Genomic DNA, 13,988 nt, shown 5'->3' with positions numbered 1-13,988 from the left:
CTGCCAGAGCCGTGGGTGCCACCTTTATGCCACCGAGCACTAATGACTGAGAACTGTGTTTTAAGAGGCACGAAAGGCCCTCCGCTGCAATCAAGAATAAGTAAGGGGAAATAGGATCTCCCTGCCTAATACCTCTGGATGGTGAGAAGCTCTCCAATTTCTCTCCATTAAACAGAACCAAGAACGAAACAGAAGTGATCATACTCATCACAGTCTGGATCCATCCTGAAGCAAACCCAAGCTTACCCATGATGGCTTGTAGGTAAGGCCATTCCAATCTATCATACGCCTTCATCATGTCCAGCTTGAGTGCACAAAAACTGTTAGACTTGGATCTGTTTGTCTTCATAAAGTGCAAGCATTCATAGGCACATATGATATTATCGGTGATTAACCTTCCTGGGACAAAGGCTGATTGCTCCTTTGAGATAATATCTGGCAATATCACTTTGAATCTGTTCGCTACCACTTTTGAGGCAATTTTATAGATAACATTGCATAGACTAATAGGTCTAAACTGGATGAGGAGAGTGGGGTTTTGTACCTTGGGGATCAACACAAGGACCGTGTCATTAATACTGGATGCACTCTCCTCTCCTCGGATAATCCTAAGCACCACATTGGTAATCTCCTCCCCACAAATATCCCAATGGCGCTGATAAAAATGTGCAGGGAATCCATCTGGGCCTAGGGCCTTTGTGGGAAACATCTGAAATAGTGCCTGCTTCACCTCCTCATTTGTATAGGGGGCGCATAGTGAAGCATTCATATCTGCTGTAACTTTACGAGGCACGTGCTAAAGCACGTCATCCATCCCTTGCACTCCCTCTATGGTGTACAAAGTTCTATAGGAATCTGTCACAAGCTGTTTCATCTCGGCCTTGTCATCTACATGTATTCCCAACGCGTTATGAAGGGCCTGGATCATGTTCTTCTTCATCCTCATCTTTGCCCTCATGTGAAAAAAATTTGTGTTTCTGTCGCCCGCTGCTAGCCACTGTATTCTAGATCTCTGCCTCCACATAATCTCTTCCATATGATATAGTTCAACCAGTCGTTCATTCAACTTCAACTCAAGATGATTTGGAGACGTCCTCAATGGAACACTTCGAAGCCTTTCTAGTTCAGCTTTAGCCTTCTTGATTTCCTTTCTAACGCTCCCAAAGGTGTCATCATTCCATGCCGAGAGGTTTTTTCATAGTAGTTCGAGCTTTCTGCGAAGTGCTTCCACTCCCTCATCGCCTTGGTGCTCGTTCCATCCCGAGGTAATAGTGCCACGCCAAGATTCATGTGATTCCCACATCACTTTGTAGCGAAAGCTCGGTTTTGGTCGTGCCAGGGTTCCTCATACCGCACCAATATAGGTCCATGATCCGAGGAGGCCTCTATCAAGTGTGTTACATTAGCCAAAGGGTATCACGCTGCCCAGTCCGTCATAGCCAGCGCCCTGTTCAGCCTCACGCAGAGCCCCCCACCACTTTCTTCTCGAACGGCCAAAATCTGCCCTGATAGCCCAAATCCATCAACATGCAAACATCAACCGCATCACGAAAACCTTGAATTTGTGCATTGCTCCGGTTAGCAACTCCATCATGTTCATCTGGACGTAACACTTCGTTGAAATCCCCCATGCACAGCCAAGGGAGGTTACTCAAAGTTGATAACCCTTTTAAAAGGTCCCATGTCTGATGTCTCAGATGTGTCTGAGCCTCACCGTACACGCATGTCAACATCCATGGTTCTCTCCCTTCCTCTTCAACCTTTGCATCAATATGATAAACAGAATCACCCAAAATCTCAAGACTTATTGTATTATTCCAAAAATTCCAATTCCTCCACTTCTACCTTGACTATCTATCGCGTAGGCATTATTGTAGCCCGAAGTATTAGCTAAAGCTTCTACACGCGCACCCTTTATTTGTGTTTCAACGATACATAGCATGGTAGGGGTAAATTTCTTCGCTAGGTCGCGAAGTTCATGGACTGTCGCGGCTTTACCCGCACCGCGACAGTTCCAACAAAGGGAACTCATTGTGCCCGACGGCACTCCTCGAAGGAGCCCGCCGATCCTGTAGTTGTATCGTTGTCGTTGTCTACACCTTCTGCCTCCTTGCTCGCCGTCCCATCCATAGTAGCTGGTTCATCGAACAAAGCCCCTTTGTTAGCCACATCCTTCTTAGGTCGCTTCACCTCTTTCCTTGGGGAGACATAGACAGGTGGCAAAGGGGGCAAGGGTTTATTTGTTACGACAATCGCTGTAGAGCTCACGGGTGCCACCACATCCTCTCTCCCCTCGGCGGACTGAACTGTCCCCGTGGATTGATTATTTTGCAAAGACTGTCTTTTGTTACTTCCAACTGGTGCCCTCAGTGTCATACTTGGCGCTTCGATCATCACACGGTGCTCACTCGGCCCTGATTCACCAGAAGACGGTGCAACACCTGTCCTTGCATCCTGCGGGCCTTGCTCGCTGCGGTGTTCATGCTGGTGTGCATTAAAGTGCCAGCTCTGATTGGGGTTGTATTGCTCTCTCCCTCTGCCTCTTCCTCCTGCATTCCTTGAGCCACCTCGCCCCCTCTGAGTACCAAAACCACCTCTTCCCGCTGGTCTGAAGCGAAGATTATCGGCTAAAACAAAGTCGCCCCACTCAAACTTGGTTGCATCGTGAACTCCATCGCCGCACTCCTCATTCCAATGCCCACATTCACCGCAATTAAAGCAAAACACTGGAAGTTTTTCATACTTGACTTGGTATCTAACCCTTTCATCTCCCTTCTTACCAGTAACAAACCTCTTGATTTTTGCATTGATATCAATCTTCATCTTAACCCGAACAAATTCACCAAAATAGCCTACCGGTAATTTCATCTGAACTTCATCAACCTCACCAATGCGAGACGCCATCCCCCTAACTGCAGGCTCGATTAGGAAATTGTCAGGCAGCCTATGGATCTGCGCCCATACTGCCAGCTTGTCCAGTCTGATGCTATCAGGATTTTTAAAACCATCATATTCCACCATAATAACCGCCTGATCTCTAAAGAACCACGGACCCTCAAACATGGCCTTGTTCCAGTCCCCTAGACATCCGAATTGAGCCGTGAACAAGTTGTCCTTGACCTTCCTCCAAACCACCGTTTTCGCAGGGTTCCATGCGGCACGCATGTCCCCATACAGAGCATTAGGGCTGAAATTCTTGGAAGTGTGTACCCTTGCTATAGCAAGCCACTTCGCCGGCGCCTCCAAGTCCGGCAATTCCTCCCCCACACGAAATCATCATCTTCCTGCTCCTGCAGATTCAACCTGGCAAGTAGTTCCTCCGTCGTCTCCTTCCCCTGCTGTCCCTGCGAACTTGATTCACCCACCATGAGGCAAACGATCTATCCGTCACTGTCAAACCCTACGTCGCTCTGCCCAAAAATCACGCGGACCAAGGCCGGGTAAGGTCGCAGGGGACCTCCCTTGATCAGCCCGAGTACGTTGGGTTCGCCAGCAAAGATCCTCCGGGGAGAAGGGATAAAACCAGCGGCGGCGCTGGAGTACGTCGAAATCCTAGGCAGTCGCCCTAGGGGAGAGAGACTTATTGGTTCTGCGCTAGGTTTTAGTAGATATGCTACACTTGCCGGTTTATTCTTTACTTGATATGAGCAGTTGGCTCGCTTTTTTTTAAGGAAAAGTAGTCGGCTTGGCATGCTCGCTACAATACGTGCGGCCTAGTCGGATTGCCCTATGATCCCGCTGCTCATCTCGCGTCAGCGGCGCTAATAATGGGCCGACCCAAAAGTTTACACAATGTAGAAAAATGTTTGCGTAATCTAATAAATGTTTGTTACTCAAAAAAAAGTTTAATAACTGTTTCATATCATTCAATTTTTTTCCTAATGTGTCTGAAACAATGTTTAAAAACACGTATTTAAATAAATCTTAATAATGTATTTGAAAAATGTTAATCATGTATAAAAGAAATATACAATGGGTATTATAATAAAATAAATCAAAAATATATCTGAAAAAATGTTAATCATGCATCTGAAATAAAGTTAAACGTGTAGAAATTTTTCTTGATCTACAGGAAAAATATATAATGTGTAGGAAAAAAATAGACATCAAATATTTATTTGAAAATGTTATCCATGTACTTAGAAATGTTTAATGTGTATAAAAACAGTATTTCGGACTTACACAGAAATGTACAATACGTATGACAAAATAGGTATTGAATAATATATATTAGAAATATGTTAATCATGCATTCAAAAAATGTTCAAACATGTACAAAGAATGATCCTGGTGTATACGGGAAAATGTATAATTTGTGCGAATAGAATTGACGCATGTTGAAGATAAGAATAAAAAACATGAAAGAAAAATGGACGAAAAATGGGGAAATAATAAGAATACAAAAATAAAATCAATGACAAAAAAATAGAGAAACCCGAAAAGAAAACTGTGAAATGGAGGCACGTTACTAGGTCGACCAAACCCCGAGTGCGCTGAAGGCGAGATCTACTTACGTCTTGCATCCGGCCAGAAATAAGTCTTGCGGCGGCAATATCTGGCTTATAGCGACCTGGAAGAAGGACTCGCCAAAGCGCTGCCACGATCCTCCATTGGGCTAGCGCAGGTAGCTTTTGCAGGTTAATTCGTTTTTCATTAGTTGGTTTTCTCTATCGTATTTGTAAAAAGTATTCTAAAAAAATATATTCCAAAAACCTACATTGACAAAAAAAATTAAAACTGTAAATTTCATAAAACTTCAACACATACTAAAAAAATGTTAGTGTAGTTTAAAAAATGCTGATATCATTAAAAATGTTTATGATATTTAAAAATCTTAAAGTGTTTGGGAAAAACTTCATGATATTCTAAAAAATGGTTACATAATGTAATTTATTTAATAATTAAAAATCATGCCATTAAAAACATCCACGAGTTTTAGAAATATGTTCATCACATTTTAAAAAAAGGTCATACATTGTAAAAAAAATCTTCACGTAGTCTTAAAAATATATTTTGTACCATACAAAAATTTGTGACATTTGAAAAAAAATGCTCACTCGTTCAAGAACATGGTCGTGATATTTTTTAAAAATATTTTCATGCGGGTGACAAAGACAACACATTTGAGGGCTAGTCAGTAACCCTGTCGATTATCCTTGTGAGTTATTGAGTTGCTCCATGGCCGTGCCCCCTCCCCCTATTAATCTATCGTCGCCATTTAACTCATCATTGGTCTATGCACCATGTTATAGCAATGACGTTGAATTCGTTTGTCTATGACGACTTGCACCCAACTCTATAATGGTGTAGTATGGTTTTGCAAACCTTATTCAATTTCCTGAGGAGATTAGAAGAATGATTATGGGTTGATGTCATTTAAACACAGTATGTGACCTTGGTTTACGGTCTTCGCAAAATGGGTGTGTCACACTCGCTACAAACTTGGCAGAAAGACGGTCAAGCAACCGCCCTAAACAGGCATGGGTCAAGGGTATTTATAGCCTCGCACAAGAACTTGCCAGCCACGAAAGAGACCCAATGGACACAATTCAAATATGTGGCATGGCAACAGTCTTCCTCTGAAGAACCTAGTGAAACTCCGAAAATTGAGTTCACTAACTCCTCAATGAAGAAACTAATTCCAGTGACACTAACGCACTATGCTCCTGTGTCAGGGCCGGTTTTCCGGGACATAAAATCCCAACAAATGACACAATCATTATCAACCCCAGGATTATTGTTGCTGGTGGACACTTCCTTGATACAGAATTCCAAGTAGTTACAAGAATTTGAGTACAAGACCATAAAGGTCCATGGAGTATAACAAGGACCTCTAGTGGTGGATGACGGAAGCGGCTCGTGGATCTCCATGTTGATGGGACCCCATTCCCACAGGAACAGATGACCTGCTAACTTCTAACTCACATGGCTGCTATCTTCGATTCCTAAGTTGCGGGGTTCTTCGTGGTGCTCCTCTCCAATCATGATCTGGCCAAGACAATAGCCAGGAACAAGGCAGTGAGTACGTTTGAATGCACTCGCAAACATCATGAACAAAAGATATAATAAAAGCAGGCATAATGCATGCAATAAATTTTAAACATATTCATCAATGTATATGACATGGCAAGAGTTTTAATGTAATCATGTAGAGTACTATAATTGCATAGAAACTACAGGTTAGCCTTATGACATTAGAAAAGTATAAGTAATCATGTTTTTACCAAAAATTTAAAATCGGGTTTCATAAGGTAGAACAATTACGAAAGAACCCAAGAGAAAAATTTATAGAAGAATGCCACAGTTGGGCGTCTTCGCAATGCCACACAAAGGGTTTTACTCCAAATGAAATCAAAGGCAAAGGAAAATGCTGGTGAATTCCAAAAGAAAATAATGTATGCGCTAGTCGGGTGTCTGAAGCAATGCCTCGAAAGGTCTTGAAACTAAATGCCATGATCGGATTTCTGAAGCGACACCTCGTAAAGGGCTTATAAGAAAATAAAAACATGAGTATCCAGGTGGTTGTTGGGTAACGTAGCATGCAATTTCAAAAAATTCCCTATGCTCACGCAAGATCTATCTAGGAGATGCATAGAAATGAGAGGGGGAGAGTGTGTCTACGTACCCTTGTAGACCGAAGGCGGAAGCATTAACTTAACGCAGTTGATGTAGTCAAACGTCTTCTCGAATCAACCGATCAAGTACCGAACGTACGACACCTCCGAGTTCTGCACACGTTCAGCTCGATGACGTCCCTCAAACTCTTGATCCAGCAGAGTGTCGATGGAGTAGACGAGTTTCGTCAGCATGACAATGTGGTGATGGTGATGGTGATATGATCCGAGCAGGGCTTCGCCTAAGCACTACGATAATATGACCGAAGGAGTAAACGATGGAGGGGGGGGGCACCACACATGGCTAAGACAATTGATATTCTTTGGGGTGCCCCCTGCCCACGTATATAAAGGAGGATAGGGAAGGAGGCCGGCCCTAGGGGGCGCCCCAAGGGGGGAGTCCTACTATGACTCCCAATCCTAGTCGACCCCCCCCTTCCTTCCAATGGAGGGGGAAAAGGGAAAGAAAGGGAGAGGGAGAGGGAAAGGGGGGCCGCACCCCCTCCCGTAGTCCAATTTGGACTCCACATGGGGGGGGGCACCTCCTCGTGGCCTGCCTCTCCTCTTCCCTATGGCCCATATGGCCCATTAACTTTCTCGGGGGTCCCGGTAACCCCTCGGTACTCTGAAAAGTACCCAAACCACTCCGGAACCATTCCGGTGTCCGAATATAACCTTTCAATATATCAATCTTTACCTCTCAGCCATTTCGAGACTCCTCGTCATGTACGTGATCGCATCCGGGACTCCGAACAACCTTCGGTCACCAAAACACATAACTCATATAATACATATCTTCATCGAATGTTAAGCGTGCAGACCCTATGGGTTTGAGAACTATGTAGATATGACCGAGACATCTCTCCGGTCAATAACCAATAGCGGAACCTAGATGCTCATATTGGTTCCCACATATTCTATGAAGATCTTTATCGGTCGAACCGCAATGTCAACATACGTTATTCCCTTTGTCATCAGTATGTTACTTGCCCGAGATTCGATCGTCGGTATCTTCATACCTAGTTCAATATCGTAATAGGCAAGTCTCTTTACTCATTCTGTAGTGCATCATCTCATAACTAACTCATTAGTCACATTGCTTGCAAGGCTTCATATGATGTGCATTATTGAGAGGGCCGAGAGATACCTCTCCGATACTCAGAGTGACAAATCCTAATCTCGATCTATGCCAACCCAACAAACACCTTCAGAGATACCTGTAGAGTATCTTTATAATCACCCAGTTACGTTGTGACGTTTGATAGCACAGAAGGCATTTCTCCGGTGTCCGGGAGTTGCATAATCTCATAGTCAGAGGAATATATATATATATATATATATATATATATATATATATATATATATATATATATATATATGACATAAGGAAGAAGTAGCAATAAAACTGGACGTCATTATGCTAAGCTAACAGATGGGTCTTGTCCATCACATCATTCTCCTAATGATGTGATCCCGTTCATCAAATTACAACACATGTCCATGGCTAGGAAACTTAACCATCTTTGATCGACGAGCTTGTCAAGTAGAGGCATACTAGGGACACGGTGTTTTGTCTATGTATTCAAACATGTATCAAGTTTCTGGTTAATACAATTCTAGCATGAATAATAAACATTTATCATGATATAAGGAAATATAAAATAACAACTTTATTATTGCCTTTAGGGCATATTTCCTTCAGTCTCCCACTTTCACTAGAGTCAATAATCTAGTTCACATCGCCATGTGATTTAACACCAATAGTTCACATCGCCATGTGATTAACACCCATAGTTCACATCACCATGTGACCAACACCCAAAGGGTTTACTAGAGTCAATAATCTAGTTCACATCGCTATGTGATTTAACACCCAAAGAGTACTAAGGTGTGATCATGTTTTGCTCATGAGAGAAGTTTAGTCAACGGGTCTGCTACATTTAGAGCCATATGTATTTTGCAAATTTTCTATGTCTACAATGCTCTGCATGGAGCAACTCTAGCTGCTCCCACTTTCAATATGTATCCAGATTGAGACTGAGGGTCATCTGGATTGGTGTAAAAGCTTGCATCAATGTAACTCTTCACGACGAACTCTTTATCACCTCCATAACCGAGAAATATTTCCTTAGTCCTCTTAGGTAACTAAGGATAACTTTGACCGCTATCCAGTGATCCACTGCTGGATCACTATCGTACCTCCTTGCTAAACTCATAGCAAGGCACACAACTAGTCTGGTACATAACATGGCATACTTTATAGAACCTATGACTGAGGCATAGGTAATGACTTTCAGTATCTTTCTATCTTCTGTCATGGTCGGGTTTTGATTCTTACTCAATTTTACACCTTGTAATACAGGCAAGAACTCCTTCTTTGACTGATCCATTTTGCACTCTTTCGAAATCTTGTCAAGGTATGTACTCATTGAAAAATCTTATCAAGCGTCTTGATCTATCTCTATAGATCTTGATGCCTGATACTTCTCCGTCGTATCTACTTTTCCAAGCACTTTTGCCCTTGTTTTGGACTCTAAATTGCATGATTTGAATGGAACTAACCCAGACTCACGCCGTTTTCAGCAGAACTGCCATGGTGTTATTTTTGTGCAGAAATAAAAGTTCTTGGAATGTCCTGAAACTCCACGGAAGTTATTTTTGGAATTAATAAAAAATACTGGTGAAAGAATCAAGACCAGGGGGCCCACACCCTGTCCATTAGGGTGGGGGGCATGCCCCCTGCCTCGTGGGCCCCCTGGTGCTCCACCGACCTCAACTCCAACTCCATATATTCACGTTCGGGGAGAATAAACCGGAGAGAAGGATTCATCGCGTTTTACAATACGGAGCCGCCGCCAAGCCCTAAACTCTCTCGGGAGGGCTGATCTGGAGTCCGTTCGGGGCTCCGGAGAGGGGAATCCGTTGTCGTCGTCATCATCAACCATCCTCCATCACCAATTTCATGATGCTCACCGCCGTGCGTGAGTAATTCCATCGTAGGCTTGCTGGACGATGATGGGTTGGATGAGATTTACCATGTAATTGAGTTAGTTTTGTTAGGGTTTGGTCCCTAGTATCCACTATGTTCTGAAATTGATGTTGCTATGACTTTGCTATGCTTAATGCTTGTCACTAGGTCTCGAGTGCCACGATTTCAGATCTAAACCTATTATGTTTTCATGAATATATGTGAGTTCTTGATCCTATCTTGCAAGTCTATAGTCACCTATTATGTGTTATGATCCGTTAACCCCGGAGTGACAATAATCGGGATACTTACCGATGATGACCGTAGTTTGAGGAGTTCATGTATTCACTAAGTGTTAATGCTTTGGTCCGGTACTCTATTAAAAGGAGGCCTTAATATCCCTTAGTTTCCAATAGGACCCCGCTGCCACGGGAGGGTAGGACAAAATATGTCATGCAAGTTCTTTTCCATAAGCACGTATGACTATATTCGGAATACATGCCTACATTACATTGATGAACTGGAGCTAGTTCTGTGTCACCCTATGTTATAACTATTACATGAGGAATCACATCCGACATAATTATCCATCACTGATCCAATGCCTACAAGCTTTTCACACATTGTTCTTTGCTTAATTACTTTACCGTTGCCATTGTTACAATCATTACAAAACTACTACTATTACTTTTGCCACTGTTACTGTTACTTCCATACTACTTTGCTACTAAATATTTTGCTGCAGATACTAAGTTATACAGGTGTGGTTGAATTGACAACTCAACTGCTTATTTACTTTTCTGTTGCTACTGTTACAATCACTACAAAATACCAAAAACGTTACTTTTGCTGTCTTTACTTTTGTTACCGTTACCACCACTATCATATTACTTTGCTACTAAACACTTTGCTGCAGATACTAAGTTTCCAGGTGTGGTTGAATTGACAACTCAGCTACCAATACTTGAGAATATTCTTTGGCTCCCCTTGTGTTGAATCAATAAATTTGGGTTGAATACTCTACCCTCGAAAACTGTTGTGACCCACTATACTTGTGGGTCATCAAGACTATTTTCTGGCGCCGTTGTCGGGGATCATAGCTTTATTCTTTGAGTCAATTGGGATTTATATCTGCTCCATCACTATGAAGAACTTGAAAGACGAAAGAACTAAGATTTATCCCTCAACTACGAGGGGAGGTAAGGAACTGCCATCTAGCTCCTGCACTTGATTCTCCTTCTGTTATGAGTAAAATTGCGACACCTAAACCTGCTTCTGCTATTAATTCTGATATGTCGCATGTTATTGATGATGCCACTTCTGCTATGCATGATACTTATGATGAAACTACTTCCATGCTTGATACTACTGTGCCATTGGGTGAATTTCTTGATGAACAACTTGCTAGGTCTAGAGAGAATGAAATTATTGAAACATATAATATTGATGAAAGTGATGATGAAGGTTCTCCCTCTAAATATGAACTGCATATTGTTCCTGAGGGTTATGTTATGGATGAAGAAACTGCTAGAGATTTTCTTGCTTGCAATGATTGATCTGATCTTAAGAAATTATTAGCTAAGTTGAAACAAAAGTCTTTGAATGCTAGAATGAAACATGATCTCGCTTTTGCTACTTCACCTATTTTTTTCACTGATAAGGATTATGATTTCTCTGTTGACCCTGAGATAATTAGTTCGGTTGAATCTGATCCTTTTTATGGTAATGAATCTGAAACTGTAGTGGCACATCTTACTAAGTTGAATGATATTGCCACCCTGTTTACTAATGATGAGAAATCTTGCTATTACTATATCCTTAAAATATTTCTGTTCTCATTAAAAGGGTGATGCTAAAACATGGTTTAATTCTCTTGATCCTGGTTGTGTGCGTAGTCCCCAGGATATGATTTATTACTTCTCTGCTAAATATTTCCCCGCTCATAAGAAACAAGCTACTTTAAGGGAAATATATTATTTTGTGCAAATTGAAGAAGAGAGACTCCCACAAGCTTGGGAGAGGCTTCTCCGATTACTTAATGCTTTGCCTGATCACCCTCTTAAGAAAAATGAAATACTTGATATCTTTTATAATGGACTAACTGATGCTTCCAAGGACCACCTGGATAGTTGTGCTAGTTGTGTTTTCAGGGAAAGAACGGTTGACCAAGTTGAATTACTATTGAATAATATGTTGACAAATGAAAATAATTGGGCACTTCCTGAACCAACTCCTAAGCCAACTTCGAAGAAAAGAGGCGTTCTATTTCTCAGTCCTGAAGATATGCAAGAGGCAAAGAAATCCATGAAAGAGAAATGTATTAAAGCTGAAGACGTTAAGAATTTACCTCCTGTTGAAGAAATGCATGGCCTTAATCTACTACCTATTAAAGAAATACACGGTCTTGATAACCCGACATAGGTAGTGAAGGTAAATTCTCTCTATAGATATGATAAAGTTGAAATCCCGTCTACTAAGTTTGCTAGCCAATGCTTGGATGAATTGGATGACTTTATGGCTAAACAAGAAAATTTCAATGCTTATGTTAGCAGACAATTGAAGAGTAATTCTTATATGATTGGATACTTGAGTGATTATATGTCTAGAGTTAAGGATGAATTTAAACTCACTAGTAAACATGCTTCAATGGTTACCACTCAAGTAGAACAAGTGCTTAAGGCTCAGAATGATTTGCTCAATGAATTAAATGATAAGAGAAATGATAATGCTTATAGAGTTATGACTAGAGGTGGTAGAATTACTCAGGAACCTTTGTATCCTGAGGGACACCCTAAGAGAATTGAGCAAGATTCTTAGGGAAATAATGTTGATACACCTAGTCCTTCTAAAAAGAAGAAAAAGAAAAATGGTAGGGCTTTGCATGCTTCTAATGAACCTGTTGTAGACATACCTAAGAATCCTAATGATATTTCTATCTCTGATGCTGAAACACAATCTGGTGATGAACATGAACCTAGTGATAATGCTAATAATGATGTTCATATAGGTGCTCAACCTAGCAATAACAACGATGTAGAAATCGAACCTGCTGTTGATCTTGATAACCCACAATCAAAGAATCAAGGTTATGATAAGAAAGACTTTGTTGCTAGGAAGCATGGTAGAGAAAGAGAACCATGGGTTCAAAGACCCATGCCGTTTCCTCCTAAACCATCTAAGAATAAGGATGATGAGGATTTTGAGCACTTTGCTGAAATGATTAGGCCTATCTTTTTGCGTATGCATTTGACCGATATGCTCAAAACGAATCCTTATGCTAAGTAGATGAAAGATATTATTACAAATAAAAGAAAGATACCGGAAGCTGAAATTTCCACCATGCTTGCTAACTATACTTTTAAGGGTGGAATACCTAAGAAACTAGGAGATCCAGGGGTACCAACTATACCATGCTTCATTAAAAGAAACTATGTTAAAACTGCTTTATGTGATCTTGGAGTCGGTGTTAGTGTTATGACACTCTCTTTATATCATAGACTTGAATTAAATAAGTTGATACCCACTGAAATATCTTTGCAAATGGCCGATAAATCAACTGCTATACTTGTCGGTATTTGTGAGGACGTGCCTGTTGTTGTTGCAAATGTTACTATCCTAATAGACTTTGTTATCCTTGATATTCCCGAGGAGTATAGTATGTCGATTATCCTTGGTAGACCCTTCTTGAATACTGCAGGGGCTGTTATTGATTGCAACAAAGGCAATGTCACTTTTCATGTTAATGGTAATGAGCATACGATACACTTCCCGAGGAAACAACCTCAAGTCCACAGTATAAACTCTATTGGAAAAATCCAATCAATTGTTATTGGAGGTTTTGAATTCCCTCTCCCTACTGTCAAGAAAAAGTATGATATTCTAATTATTGGGGATGTTCATATCCCTGTTGAGATAACCTAGTGCCATTTCAAAATTTCTCTGGTTTCATGCGATTCGGAATGAGTTTATTAACAAGACTTGATCAACCTTGTTAGTGGATTCCTTTTGATGAGTATGAGATGGATGAAGTTAGAAGGCACAACTCTCTGTACCCTCTTTTTACTTTCTATTATTTAGATTTAATAAAGTAAAAATAATATTTTCTGTCTGTTTTCCATATTATCCATGAAATAAAAAATACCCCAAGAACTAAAAGTTCTCCAAATGCCCTGCAAATTAAATATGATTTTTTCTGGAATATTTGAGATTATCTGGCACTGAGAACACACCAGAGGGAGCCAGCACCTGGCCACGAGGGGCCAGGGCGCGCCCCTGCCTCGTAGGCCCATGGTGGCTCCCCTCCACTTATTCCTGCACCCATGCTCTTCTTCTTCCTCCCAAAAAATCACTATCCAGCTCAAGCACAAGTTCTAGCTCATTTTGCTGCCATTTTCGATATCCTTACT

Source organism: Triticum dicoccoides, chromosome 1B, assembly GCF_002162155.2.
Source record: "Triticum dicoccoides isolate Atlit2015 ecotype Zavitan chromosome 1B, WEW_v2.0, whole genome shotgun sequence".
In the NCBI taxonomy this organism is placed as follows: domain Eukaryota; kingdom Viridiplantae; phylum Streptophyta; class Magnoliopsida; order Poales; family Poaceae; genus Triticum; species Triticum dicoccoides.
Note: the sequence above shows the minus strand (reverse complement) of the source record.